The following is a 15,000-nucleotide window of genomic DNA, read 5'->3' as shown; positions in this document are numbered from 1 at the left end:
GCTAAGTATTTTGTTCGACGCGCTAATGATTCTATCAGCTCGGTTGCCTACAGAAGGTAGATATATCGATGATCAATAACCAGTAGAAACAATAGCGCCCCTCCCATCACGACCCTCCCTGCTGCTTGGCACAGAGTTATGTATGCGTAAGATAGATTGTTGCAATGTTTTATAAGTATTCACACATATACTCGTGTGTGTGTGTGTGTGTGTGTGTGTGTGTGTGTGTGTGTGTGTAATATAAATGAAATACACACACACACAGATAAATATACATGCATACATAGAGCTATGTAAATATATATGTATATATGTGTGTGTGTGAGTATATATATATGTATATATATATATATATATATATATATATATATATATATATATATATATATATATATATATATGTAAGCACACATACACATACCTATTTCGTGAGGTTGGGGTTTCGAGCACTTCTGTATGTGTACATATGTACGTATGTATACAAAATAGTAAATACATAGCAACATAAACACACACACACACACACACACACTCACAGAATACAATATAGCACAAAACAATGACTGTTCAATATCAATTTACCAATAATCAATCACTAAAATGTAATAAAAATCTATAATCTACACACAGCGATATTAGACAGTAAAGTAATAATCTAAGTTTGATTTCTGTTAAGCAATTTTGCTGAAGTTTTCCTACTCCTCCCGGTGCCAGCATAAAAGAAAGGTAATTTCGTTTACGAAGGTGAATATTTCACGCAGTATAAAGGCGGCAAGCTGACAGAAATGTCGGCACGCCGGACGGAATGCCGGTAAGCATTCCGTCCGGCGTGCCGACATTTCCGTTTTAACGTTCTGATTTAGATATTTTTCTGAGGTCGACCTTGCCTTTCATCTTTTCAGAGTCGAAAGAATAATTACCAGTTGAGCATTGGAATGAATTGTAATCGACTTACCTGTTCTTTTGAAATTGCTACCTTGTGCCAAAATTTGAAACCAATCAGCTGCCGGAACCCTCAGCACGTCAGGCAAAATATTTAGCGGTACGTTGTCCGTTTTTACGGGTTCAAATTACGCCGAGGTCGACTTTACCTTTCGTTCTTTCGGGCTCGATGAAAGTACCAGATGAGCATTGGAGTCGATGTAATTGACTTAGCCCTTCCTCCGAACTTACTGGCCTTGTGCCAAAATTTGAAAACAATCTTTATTTCTTTATTGCCCGCAGGGAGTTAAACATAGAAGGGGACCAACACGGACAGACAAAGGGATTAAGTCGATTACATCGACCTCAGTGTATAACTGGTACTTATTTAATTGACCCCGAAAGAATGAAAGGCAAAGTCGACCTCGGCGGAATTTGAACTCAGAACGTAACGGCAGACGAATTATCGCTAAGCATTTCGCCCGGTGTGCTAACGTTTCTACCAGCTTGCTGCCTTTAAAAACAGTCTGTTCTACTCTAGGCACAAGGCCCGAAATTTGGGCGGGGGGGGGGGAACAAATCGATTAGATCGACCCCAGTATGCAAATAGAGAGTCCATCGTGAATACAAGGAGGATTTAAGGAATATTAAAGTGTCCTTTGTGATATGCCATGTGCAGACAATTCGCCAGCAGACAATTCGTCGACAGACAATTCACCGACGAATAATTCACTAACAGACAATTCATCGACAGACCATTCGTCGACAGACAATTCGTCGACAGACAATTCGTAGACAGACAATTCTCGACAGACAATTCTCGACAGACAATTCGCCGACAGACAATTCGCCGGCAGGCAATTCGTATGTAATATCTTTTTATAAATAAATTGTTTTTTATTTGTAAATCTAATAAAACATCTTCGTAATTTTTACTTAATTTAAAAAAAAAGATGTCGACATATTGTCTTTTCGGCAAATTGTTCAATCAGTCAATTGCCTTATCTGTAAGTTGTCTGTCGGCCAAATATCTGTCGGCAAATTGTCCACCTACGATGATATGCAGGGCTAACGCTAGGAAGTGCGGATCCCAAGTTGAAGATTGATGTTTTATGTACCGCATAGAACGCCAATCCCAGCCAAAAAGTGTTGAGCCAGAATGATATACTAAGAATCCATCATAGCGTCCTCCGCTTGAGCGTGTACGTGAAGCTCTCTCTTGGCGCAGGGCCCAGTTTGAAGAAATCTGTCTAAATGGATTAAAACCGGCCCTGGTGATACGACGGGTAAATTTGAAAGTATATTTTTGCTATCATGAGTATTAGGAAATATTGCATATCTACAATAATTATAATTCAACTTTTATCAAATTTCTTGCTGCTTATACAATATGATGAAATGAATACTAACTTTCAAAGAAGAATATTTATTACTTTAAAATAAAATAAAATAAAACAAATTTCTCATTTGTGTATTTTCAAATAAATATTATTTTCTTGTTTTACTGTCTTATCAACATACGTCAATCTACATCCATCTCTGCAAATATATTTATCACAAATAAATATATTTTATTATTTTACGATATTTTATCAACGTAATTACAATCTACTCCTATCTCTGCAAAATTTCATTAAAAAGAATTATACAGTTTTCAGAAAGTTATCAGTTTTCAGAGTTCTCACTGCCTGACATCAAGCCCTGTATGAACCTGCTTGGGAAATTGATGTGCAAGTGACTGAGCACTCTACAAACATGCGTCGTCACAACGTAGTTCTCAGGGAGATTCAGCGTGACATTGTGACACAGCGTGACACATGTATTGAGAATTGGTTGATTTCATTGGTACTCGAAGTCTTACACACGCAGAGTACACGTTTTATAGTAGAAGATCATCCGAAAACGTTCCCGATAGGTAAGCTGTCACGTGGTCCAGTATGTGATAGGTTAGACGTATTGGTTTGGGGAGTACTGTTTTATAAACCACCACTTCCACATCTTTTGTCATCAAACTACATTTCTATCGCATCTGATGACAGGCGTTTGAAAGGCAAGGCTTGGTCCGAACAGTAACTCCACTGAAGCCGACAATAAGATAATATATTAAATCTCCGTTAATAATAGCGCTGGATGTTTAGCAACCAGAAATTTTCATTGAAAACAAGCCTCTAGGTTTGTGATTTAAGTTTACTATGGTTTCTTTGACAATGTTCCTTGTTATTTGAGGGCGTTCTGATTCTTGGTTTCTGAGTTTCCTGGGGAAATGGTATACCGATGTCGAGTTTTTTGTTCATTGAACTAAATGAATGTAGCTGTTTTTAATAACGCTTTTTGAAAGTGTTTACAGAGGATCTAGTGCAATCTCATTCGATAGTCACAATGTTATAGATACTACATAAATCACTGTTTAGGAAAGTCAGGAACTGCAGTGGATAGGTGGTGGGTTAAAGCAATTTCATGTTGGTTTTATGGTGAAGGCCGTGTGTTTACTTATCTTTGAGGGAAGTATGTGATCTGGGACTCATACACCGATCAGTTAATACAAAACTTGAAAGAACTATCATCAGTCACAGTGAATATAAATTCCTTACTGTGTATTGTGTATTACATTTTGTTTCGTAAAAAACACACACGTACACACACATATATTGCATACTTTACACAAACAAACACACATACATACATACATACATACATACATACATACATACGTACATACATACATACATACATACATTTATATGTGTGTACAAGGGGGTTAAAAACCTTCAGACGAGTAAATTTCTATTTTTAAAAAAATGCTTTGAGAATATTATCATTAGTAAAAGAAAAAATTACATTTTTATCACAAAATTATAGGTCTCAGTTGTTTTTATGCAAATTTAGTCATGCTGTAAGGAAAAGAAACTATATATTGAAATAAATTTAAATTATTCTCAGTAGCCAAAAAAAAAAAAAAAAAAAAAATAGACCAGCTGCCAGCATTATGTGAATTTTGTAAAAGAAAGTTGGTAAAATTATAAAACTGTTATCATGACAAATTTTATTCAGTTTATTTTTCATTTTCTTGCAGCATGACTAAATTTATCTAATAACAATTGGAACCGGTAGCATTTTGATAATAATGTAAATATTTTCTTTTATTCATGATAAACTTCTCAAACCTTTTCCTTTTGATTCGTACACATGTAATCATAAACGTACACACATGCGCATACATGCATGCATACATACATACATACATACATACATACATACATATATACATATAAACATACATACAAACAAAAATACATACATACATACGTATATATATGTGTGTGTATATAATCATTGGATGTTGATAATTGATACAGTGGCTACCACTTAGAGTTTCTCGCCACGTGGAATCCTTAAGCTGTCAAAAAACATTGGAATGATTGATCAGCTTCGATCGAATATTATTATAATCCAAAGCTGTATGTGTTTAGTCAGTAATTTGATCTCAGATTATGACTTGGAACTAAAATAATTACATCTTGGTCACTTGCGGTAGTATAACATTATTATGACGATAAGAGAGCACTATGATTTTCCTTATACATCTATGGCCTGTTCAAACACACACACACACGATTACACTCACATGTATATCTTCTGTATATATGTGAGTGTGTGTGTAAGTCCGTGTGCGCTTGCATGTGCGTGCGTATGTATGTACGTGTGTGTGTAATATATATGTTTGTATATATTATATCTGATATATTTATACATACACACATATTTATTCACACACACACACAAACACACATTTATATATACATATACATATACACTCACATGTATATAGTAATACCGAAATATAAATATACAATACATCGTATATGTGTGTAAGTATATGTTCGTATGTATTGCTACCAAACACACATACACATTCACATTCATACACACATGCACACACACACAAACCACACACACGCACACGCACGCACACACACACACACACACACGCACACACACCTTAATATTTTCCAATTTGATTTATATTCAGCTATTATATATTCACACTCCTATTTCAATTATTTGAAAAATAAATGTTTGCTTTCACGTTTTTCTGATTATTAATCCTTCCACAACCCCCCATCTCCACGCCCCTCCCGCTAACAATCGCCGTGTACAACTGCAAAGGGCCAGAAATACTTACTTACCTTCAGAACTTTGTGATCCGACCGTCGACTGCAACCGTCCACGTAATAAAGACCTCCGCAAACCTCTTCGCTTCAGTTTCAGACGCATAAGTACTTGACCCACTGATGAAAATAATAAAAATAGCAATGACTATAATAATAATAATATTAATAATAATAATAATGTTGATGATGATGATGATGATGATGGCTTCAGATTTTGGTATATAAGATATAATATATATAAATATATACCCATTGATGAAAATGATAAAAATAGCAATAATAATAATAATAATGATAATAATAATAATAATAATAATAATAATAATAATAATAATAATAATGATGATGACGATGATGATGATGATGACGATGATGATGATGGTGACGATGATGATGATGATGATGGTGATGATGATGGTGGTGATGCTGCTGATGATGATGGTGTTGATGATGATGACGATGATAAAGGCTTCAGATTTTGGCACAAGGCCAGTCATAACGGCGGAGAGGGTAAGACGATTACATCAATCCAAGTGTTCAACAACTACCTATTTCATTGACCCCCCCCCACCCCGAACGGATGAAAGGCAAATTTGATCTGGGCGGAATTTGAACTCAGAACATAAAGACGAACGGAAATGCCGCTAAGCATTTCGCCCGGCGTGTTAACGATTCTTCCAGCTCACCGCCTTAATAATAATAATAATAATAATAATAATAATAATAATAATATTAATAATAATAATAATATTAATAATAATAATAATAATAATAACAACAACGATACACGATGACAGTAAAGGAATATATATAGCCTTGGTTCCAAACACGAGAATGATGGATGAACGCCTGCAAGAAATCCTCAAATAGATATAAAGAACAGAACTGAGAAGAGAATTGGGGAGAGAAAACAAGGTTAACCATCACGCTAGGCATCAAGTGGCAAAAAAGCAGAAGACAGAAAAATCAATCACTGAACATGTGTACATAGCAGATAGAACGGAATAGAACATGTGTGCGTAGCAGATAGAGAAAGAAGCAAATTTCTTACCACTCAGCGACGCCTGCACCTATGTATATATGTATGTACACACAAACACACACACACACACACATACATACATACATACATACATACATACATACATACATACATACATACATACATACATACATATATATATATATAATACAAATAATAAATGAGTGTATGCATGTATACGTGCATGTATGTACATACCTACATCTACCTGTATATATAGATGCATATCTGGGTACAAGACGTTGTAAACAAAACGGAGACAAAATGATAAACAGAGTACAGAAAACACACAGGCCACATAGAGAACATTTCCTTCATCAGCTGCCACCATTCTAAAACTAAGCGTTTCGAAGAGTTAGGGCAGGACGCATCATTAGAATGGCTCTTCCCACGGACCACAAATTATATTTGTGCCATGGAGGAATGTAGTGGCGGACAGAAAACCAGACGAAAACGAAACAGTGAAAATAAACAAAAAAGGCTATATATATATATATATGTATGTATGTATGTATGTATGTATGTATGTGTACACCACCTACACACACACGCACACACATATATGTGATGTGCTTTAAATGCTAGCAAGCATTAGTAGCATGACGTGCACGTGTTACTATTAGGTAACATGCATATTATCTAATAGTACATGCCTGTGTACTATTAGGTCACTATATTTATGCCGCGTTAAATTCCTTTACGCCTATATAGTGAATAATCCTATATTACATGCTTAACCAGGTATAATGTTGCGTGCACATTTTGGAGCAGGCTATATCGTAGCAATTGAACTACACAAAATTGAAAGAATAGCGGAAAAGAAGTTAGTGATGTTTAGAAGCCTACAGTTGTATGCTCGTTCCAATAATTTTATGTTCCCACACAATTATTTCCTCAGCAAAATGAAATATAATACAATATAATTTAATATTATATGATATAATATGATACAATATAATATAATATACATACACACGTTTGAGGAAACAAGCAGGTGAAAATTATTCAATATACGCTGTATATTTTTATATCATCGTCAGCGTTTGATAATTTACTCCGCTGTTAGTCACAGTTTCACAGCCCGTGTGATCCTTCAGGCGATAATGGATATATTTGATTTTTGACTTTAATATTAAATTTGGTCACTGTAACGCTTTTACCCGTAAAGCTTTGCAAGTCAAGGAGACGTTATAGGAATTTAACGATATCGCTGCCTTTACGATGTGCTCAAAAAAGTGTTTACAGTTAACACCAGCCACTATTATAAGAGCGATTTTCCTGTGTGTGTGTGTGTGTGTGTGTGTGTGTGTGTGTGTATCATATATATATGAAAGCCGCGGACCGACCAAAGGCTTGTGAGTGAATTTGGTAGACGGAAACTGAAAGAAACCCGTCGTATATATATATATATATATATATATATATATATATATATATGTTGTGTGTGTGTATCATATATATATGAAAGCCCTGAATCTGGTTTGTTATTGTTATGTGGTGTCCGACCGGGGCTGATCTGGGGCGAAACAACTGCAGCAGTAATCATTTCAACAATATACCAAGGAGGTAACCTCCATATAATCGACTGACCTATGAGAAATAGCAGCAACATTTCCCGCAGGCGACAGCAATATCGTTTTAAAGAAGAAGGTGCACATTTGGTAATTTAGTCCGTGATAAACTATACCTGAAGAAAAACCGATATGGCCCACAGCTGGAAATATTTAAGCGAGGCTTTTTTTTTTTTTGTTACTCGACTAGGATTAATTTAATCTTATATACACTAAGTCTGAATCTATCAATGAAAGAAGTGATGGTCGCGACTGGAGCATCTTTTGATCATAAATCTCCCCTTTCAAGTTTGACCCGGAGCTAAATGACATCAAAAGGAAGAACGCATCTCTCTCTCTCTCTGTATATATATATATATATATATATATATATATATATATACACACACACACACACATATACATACATATCAATATGTCTATTGTTCTTTTTCTTCAACTCAAATTATTTGGATGCATCGTGACACATTTTACGCCATGGATATCGATCGAAGCAATGACTTTCCCAAGATGTCAAGTTGAGCTCTAGAGATTTTAGTGATTCCTTCAGATTATCCTTGTACTGGTGGAGGCGCAATGGCCCAGTGGTTAGGACAGCGGACTCACAGTCGTAGGATCGCCGTTTCGATTCCCCGACCGGGCGTTGTGACTGTGTATTGAGCGAAAACGCCTAAAGCTCCACAAGGCTCCGGCAGGGATGGAGGCGAACCCTGCTGTACTCTTTCACCACAACATTCTTTCACTCTATCTTCCTGTTTCTCTTGTATCTGTATTTCAAAGGGCCAGCCTTGTTACACCCTGTGTCACGCTGAATCTTCCCGAGAACTACGTTAAGGGTATACGTTTCTTATTTCTTTATTGCCCACAAGGGGCTAAACATAGAGGGGACAAACAAGGACAGACAAAGGAATTAAGTCGATTACATCGACCACAGTGCGTATCTGGTACTTAAATTATCGACCACAGTGCGTATCTGGTACTTAAATTATCGACCACAGTGCGTATCTGGTACTTAAATTATCGACCCCGAAAGGATGAAAGGCAAAGTCGACCTCGGCGGAATTTGAACTCAGAACATAACGGCAGACGAAATACCGCTAAGCATTTCGCCCGGCGTGCTAACGTTTCTGCCAGCTCGCCGCCTTCTTAAGGATATACATTTCTGTGGAGTGCTCAGCCACGTGCACGTCAATTTCATGAGCAGGCTGTTCCGTTGATCGGATCAACTGGAACCCACGTCATCGTAACCGACGGAGTGCTACGATCCTTGTACTTAAGGACAGGTATTACCTTATCGCGATATCCCTCCACTTATTGGCAATGCAGAAGAAGTTTTGGAATTCGGTCATTTTTCTTTAGAACAACATATCCCACTCATCTGCACTGAATTCGTATCAGCACGCTTTGGATATTGGAGGTATCACATTTTCTAAAGATTTTGACATTGGATATCTTATTTTGCCATTTTATGTTGCACATAAAATTAAGTACCAGTGAAACACTGGGGTCAATGTGATCGACTAGCATCTTCCCTCTAAAATTTAAGGCCTTGTGCCTTTAGTAGAAAGGATTATTATTATTATTATTATTATTATTATTATTATTATTATTCAGTAGTTTTAGTTTTATTACGTACTTTCATTGCACTACCGAACGCAGTTCTGTGTAATTTGAGTATGTGCTGTGGTTTGTTATGAAGCTCTTTTTTGTTTTACGTAGGATGTGTGCAGTGCCTAGTAGTGCTATTTTCTGCATGTTATATATATTTGTTAGTCCTGGTGTTTTTGTTATGTATTTGTCTGAATATTTTTTTATCATACCTAACGCGCCTGCTATGATAGAATTTGTTTCTGTTTTTAGACTCCACATTCGAGTTACCTCTATTTCCAGGTTTTTGTATTTTGAATGTTTCTCCGTTTCTGTTAGAGGATTATTATTATTATTATTATTATTATTATTATTATTGAGTGAGAGAACAGTGCATTCCATCAAAGTGACACTGAGGTAAAATATACGAAGCCCATTATACCCATCATGACTACCCGTAGTTAGAATTTTCTTCGGGTCGAGTAGCCCAATCTGCTCGAAAGCTCCCTGAATAAGGGTTACTCTTTTACTCGTTTCAGTCATTTGACTGCGGCCATGCTGGAGCACCGCCTTTAGTCGAGCAAATCGACCCCAGAACTTATTCTTTCGAAGCCTAGTACTTATTCTATCGGTCTCTTTTGCCGAACCGCTACGTTACGGGGACGTAAACACACCACCATCGATTGTCAAGCGATGTTGGCGGGACAAACACAGACACACAAACATACACACACACATACATACATATAAATATATATATATATATATATATATATACGACGGGCTTCTTTCAGTTCCCGTCTACCAAATCCACTCACAAGGCTTTGGTCGGCCCGAGGCTATAGTAGAAGACACTTGCTCAAGGTGCCACGCAGTGGGACTGAACCCGGAACCATGTGGTTGGTAAGCAAGCTACTTACCACACAGCCACTCCGTTTAAGGATGATGAACGAAACACCCATTTTCCAAAGGTAAATTATCCAAAATAAGAAAATTCCTCACAACATATGGCTATGATGCTCCCCCACTACTTCTGCTCATGATCAGAGATGCACATATCGTCAGCCACCAAGGGACATGCTCAACTGGTTAAAGTCAAGCAACTGACAAGCAAATCTCTGGTTTAGAGCAGAATATTTTCTGTAGCCCATCTTTTTATACCAAGACAAAACAACGTACATGATAGCACTTCAAATCAATTAAGATCAGAAGCCACGAGAACCACTGCTTGGTATTGCATCAGAGCAATACTTCCACTCAGTTAAGATGAGCAGCCATGGAGCCACTGCCTGGTACAGCATCTGGGCATTTATTATTATTATTATTATTATTATTATTACTAGTTTTTTGCGATTGATTTGCATTTTATTTCATTTTCCGATCGGGTCTCAACCAAAGACCTCAGGTACGTATATATTAGATAGAGGGAAAACGTCTTGAGAGTGTGCGTGGGTGATGATGATAACAATAATAATAATAATACTAATACTGCTACTAATAATAATAGTAATAATGATAATAATAGAACGGCTTCGCGGTATTTTGTCTGCCACTACATTCTGATTTCAAATTCTGACGATGTCGACTTTGCTTTTAATCCTTTCGGGGGGTCGGTAATTTAAGTACCAGTTGTGTACTGGGGTCGATGTAATCAACTTAAATCCCTCCTCCACAAATTTGCTGCCTTTGTGGAAAAATTTGAAACCATCATCCTCATTATTATTATTATTATTATTATTATTATTATTATTATTATTATTATTAAGGCAGCGAGCTGGTAGAATCGTTAGCACGCTAGGCAATATGCTTACGTTCTGAGTTCATATTCCGCCGAAGTCTACTTTCGGGGGTCGATCCAAATAAGTAACATTTGAGTATTGGAGAGTTACTACTCCCCTAAAATTGCTGGCCCTTGTGCCAGAATTTGAAACCATTGTTATTGTTACTCTATCGAGGTCGACTTTGCATTTCATCATTTTGGGGATCGATAAAATACATACCAGGCAAACATTGGTGTCGATTTAATAGATTACCCCCCACCGCTTCCAGCTAAATTTCAGACCCGTTTGTTGTTTCCATCATCATCATCATCGTCGTCGTCGTCATCGTCGTCTCCGTCGCCACCGTCGTTGTTTCTGACATATGTACAAGGTCAGGGTTTTGGTCCGGATTGGGGTTCTTGGAGAAAACACGTGGGTGGTCATCGATCTAATCAAACAAAACACTTCTTGACTGGAAACTATATTCTATCGATCGAAAAGAAGATGAAAGTCAAAGTCCACCATGGTGATTGATTTTTATCATCTCACTGCTGAAAGTGTTGGTGGCGGAGGTGATGACTACGATGACGATGGTGATGATGATGATGATGATAACGATGATGATGATGATGATAACGATGATGACTACGATGACGATGACGACGACGACGATGGTGATGATGATGATGATAATAATAATAATAAGAAGAAGAAGAATGATAATAAAACTTTCTACTATAGGCACAAGGCCTGAAATTTTGGGGGGAGAGGGCCATTCGAACAGATCGACCCCAGTACGTAACTGGTACTTATTTCATCGACCCCGAAAGGATGAAAGGTAAAGTCAGCCTTGGCGGAATTTGAACTCAGAATGTAGCGACGAGCGAAACACTGCTAAACATTTCGAGAGCCTTATTCCCAGGTAGGTGGGCGGTCAAATTTTACACTAAATTAAAAAGTGGATGCGAATAACATACGTAAGTGGACGAATAACCGGATTACTACATCCCACTTTGAAGGGTATGCGTTTGCAATCCAGGAACAGGAAATATCAATCAAGTATTTTATGCACAAAAGTGATAGAGATGCAGGAAAAGCAGTGACAACCGATGCAGATGTGACAACTGATGCAGATTTTGTGGAGTTAACACCTAAGATATTAGCCATACCATAAGCAGTTGTCCTTAAATGCCATTACGATATTATCTACCGATGAGATATGATGTTGTAGCTAGGATACTATATATTGAAATACCTCGGAAGGATAACTACGAGGACAAAAAAAAAAGAACACACAGCAAGGTGGAATATCTCAGTGAAAACTTTCAATAAAATGTAAGCACAACATACCTGATATAAGGATTTGGGATAGAGAAGAGAAATTGTGTACAGATGTGGAAATTAGCTGCCCAGCGGATGTTAACATAAGGCTGAAGATCAGTGAAAAAGAGAATACCTATGCTGAACTATTGAGAAATTTGCAGTAACTCTATCCAGATTACAAGTTCAGGTTTATACCTGTAATTGTTGGGAACCTGGGATATGTAACAAACTGCCTAAATACCAGTCTTGAAAAATTAGGCTTCTCAAAACCAGAAATGAGTAAGCTGATTCGAAGACTTCTGATGCGATCCATTTGTGGAACTGTAAAAATCTGTAAGACTTTCCAAAAGTTTATCATTTAAGTATATGTGAGCATGTCTAGATATGCAGGTATATGCGTGAGAAGACATACATAAAAACAAAACATACAAATCTGCACATAGACATACATAGAAAAATACCCTGTTGATGTTGAAATTCCAATGAAGGAGCCTTGGATCTAGGTTAGAAACCGGTTCTTTCTCTATTGGCAAGAAATCTTGAAATAAAACTGAATAATGACATACATACATACAAGCACCCATGCTGGAGCATTTGGTCTTTGTAAGTAAATGCCTAACTGCCATTTTGGATAAGCTTGGATTTCCAGAAAAAAGAAATCAACCAACTGATTTGCACATTACAAATACGATTTGTAAGTGGAACAATAAAACTATGCAAGACATTTCTCAGGTTCAAAATGTGTCATTATTTTCGTTATCTACATTCTAACGATGGCGATTTGTATCTTCGTTAGAAACTAAGAACTTTTCAAGAAGAATTTAAATCATTAAATACAGAGGATCCATCCATCCATCCATCCATCCATCCATCCATGCATGCGTACATACATACATACATACATACATACATACATACATACACACACACATATATATCTTTGTGTGGAGTGTCAGCACTGCGCACCTTAAAGACCTCTCTAAGGACACGGTTGACCACCCCTTTCCTCAGCATCTGGTCAACGCTTATCTAGTAACAGTATACGATAAACATAGAAAAAAAAAAAAAAAAAAAAAAAAATGCATTCGCGATGCAGAGTGAACGCAGTGTAAAACCACTGGAATGGTTGGCAACACTTCTAACCACTTCTGCTCTTTAACAGTCGTGAAGGCAGTTAGTCTGGAAGAGAAGCACTCTGAATAAATGTTCAAAAAGATAACTTGCCAGAGACATCAATATAAACTTTGATCTGCAGCCATTATGTTAGAGCTTGCTTCGATTTTGGTGATATTGCAAATGGCCGGGTAACGTAATGTGGTTCTTTGCAGCAAGCCATTGCTTGATTTTAATCAAAGATATTCTAAGATGATATTTTTGAAATTTGGTACAAGGCCAGCAATTTCGGGGGCATGGGGTAAGTCGATTATATTGACTTCAGTGTTTTTTTTTTATTTTTATGGTGAGTATTTTATCGACATCCGAAAGGACGGTAGGCAAAGTCTAAGCTCGGAGGAATTTGAACCCGGAACGTAAATACGGACGAAATGCAGCTGAGAATTATTCCATCCGACGCGATAAGGATGCAGCTAGCAAATAATAATAATAATAATAATAATAATAATAATAATGATGATGATGATGATGGTGGTGATGATGATGATGATGAGGAGAAGAGAAAGATGGTGGTAGTAGTAGTAGTAGTATAGGCACAAGGGCCTGAAATTTTGGGAGAGGGAACAAATCCTATATATATATATATATATATATATCCATACTTATATATATATATATATATATATATATATATATATATATATATATATATACATACTTATATATATATATATATATATATATATATATATATATATTTACCTTTTTACTCTGTTACTTGTTTCACTCATTTTACTGCGGCCATGCTGCAGCACCGCCCTCATTCGAGCAAATCGACCGCAGGACTTATTTTTTCTAAGGCTAATACATATTCTATCGATCTCTTTTGCCGAAACGCTGCATTACGGGGATGTAAACACACCAGCATCAGTAGTCAGCGATGTTGGGCGGGTGGGTGGGAACAAACACAGACACACAAACATAAACGCACACATACATATATATATACATATACATATATACGACGGGCTTCTTTTAGTTTCCGTCTACCAAATCCACTCACAAGGCTTTGGTCGGCCCGAGGCTATAGTAGAAGACACTTGCCCAAGATGCCACGCAGCAGGACTGAACCCGGAACCATGTGGTTGGTAAGCAAGCTACTTACCACACAGCCACTCCTGCGCCTATATATATTTTATATATAGTAGGCCTAAACTATTTTCCCAAATGGTCTGTTCTTTGCAAGGATTTCTTTCAACAAAGAAAACTTGTGGCCAAAAGTTTGGAACATAAGTCTGAATATTAGAATGTTTATATGAAATGCCTAAAGTTATATTTAATTTGCTATGTATTGTTACTTTGCCAAAAGTTTGGAACATAGATCTGAAAGTTTTTTACTTCTAAATATTGAACCATCGGATCAATTATGAGGTAAGTATATCTCCATGTTGAATATATTTGAATTGAATCGTACATGGACATAATTTTAATTTTAGTAAAAAAAGTTCCAA

The 15,000-nt window shown here is 36.7% G+C and overlaps 1 long non-coding RNA gene across 9 annotated transcripts in view; it reads right to left on the bottom strand.

Moving 5' to 3' along the window:
• Window positions 1-15,000, bottom strand: part of LOC128249805 (uncharacterized) — a 428,716-nt gene that overhangs the window by 305,065 nt on the left and 108,651 nt on the right. For all 9 annotated transcript variants that reach the window (XR_016245016.1, XR_016245015.1, XR_016245013.1 and 6 more), the window contains exon 2: window positions 5,109-5,210. This is a non-coding gene — a long non-coding RNA (uncharacterized LOC128249805). The remainder of the gene's footprint in view (window positions 1-5,108; window positions 5,211-15,000) is intronic.

This window comes from Octopus bimaculoides, chromosome 18, assembly GCF_046866305.1.
Source record: "Octopus bimaculoides isolate indiv1 chromosome 18, ASM4686630v1, whole genome shotgun sequence".
NCBI lineage: Eukaryota > Metazoa > Mollusca > Cephalopoda > Octopoda > Octopodidae > Octopus > Octopus bimaculoides.
This window is presented reverse-complemented; position numbering and strand designations above follow the sequence as displayed.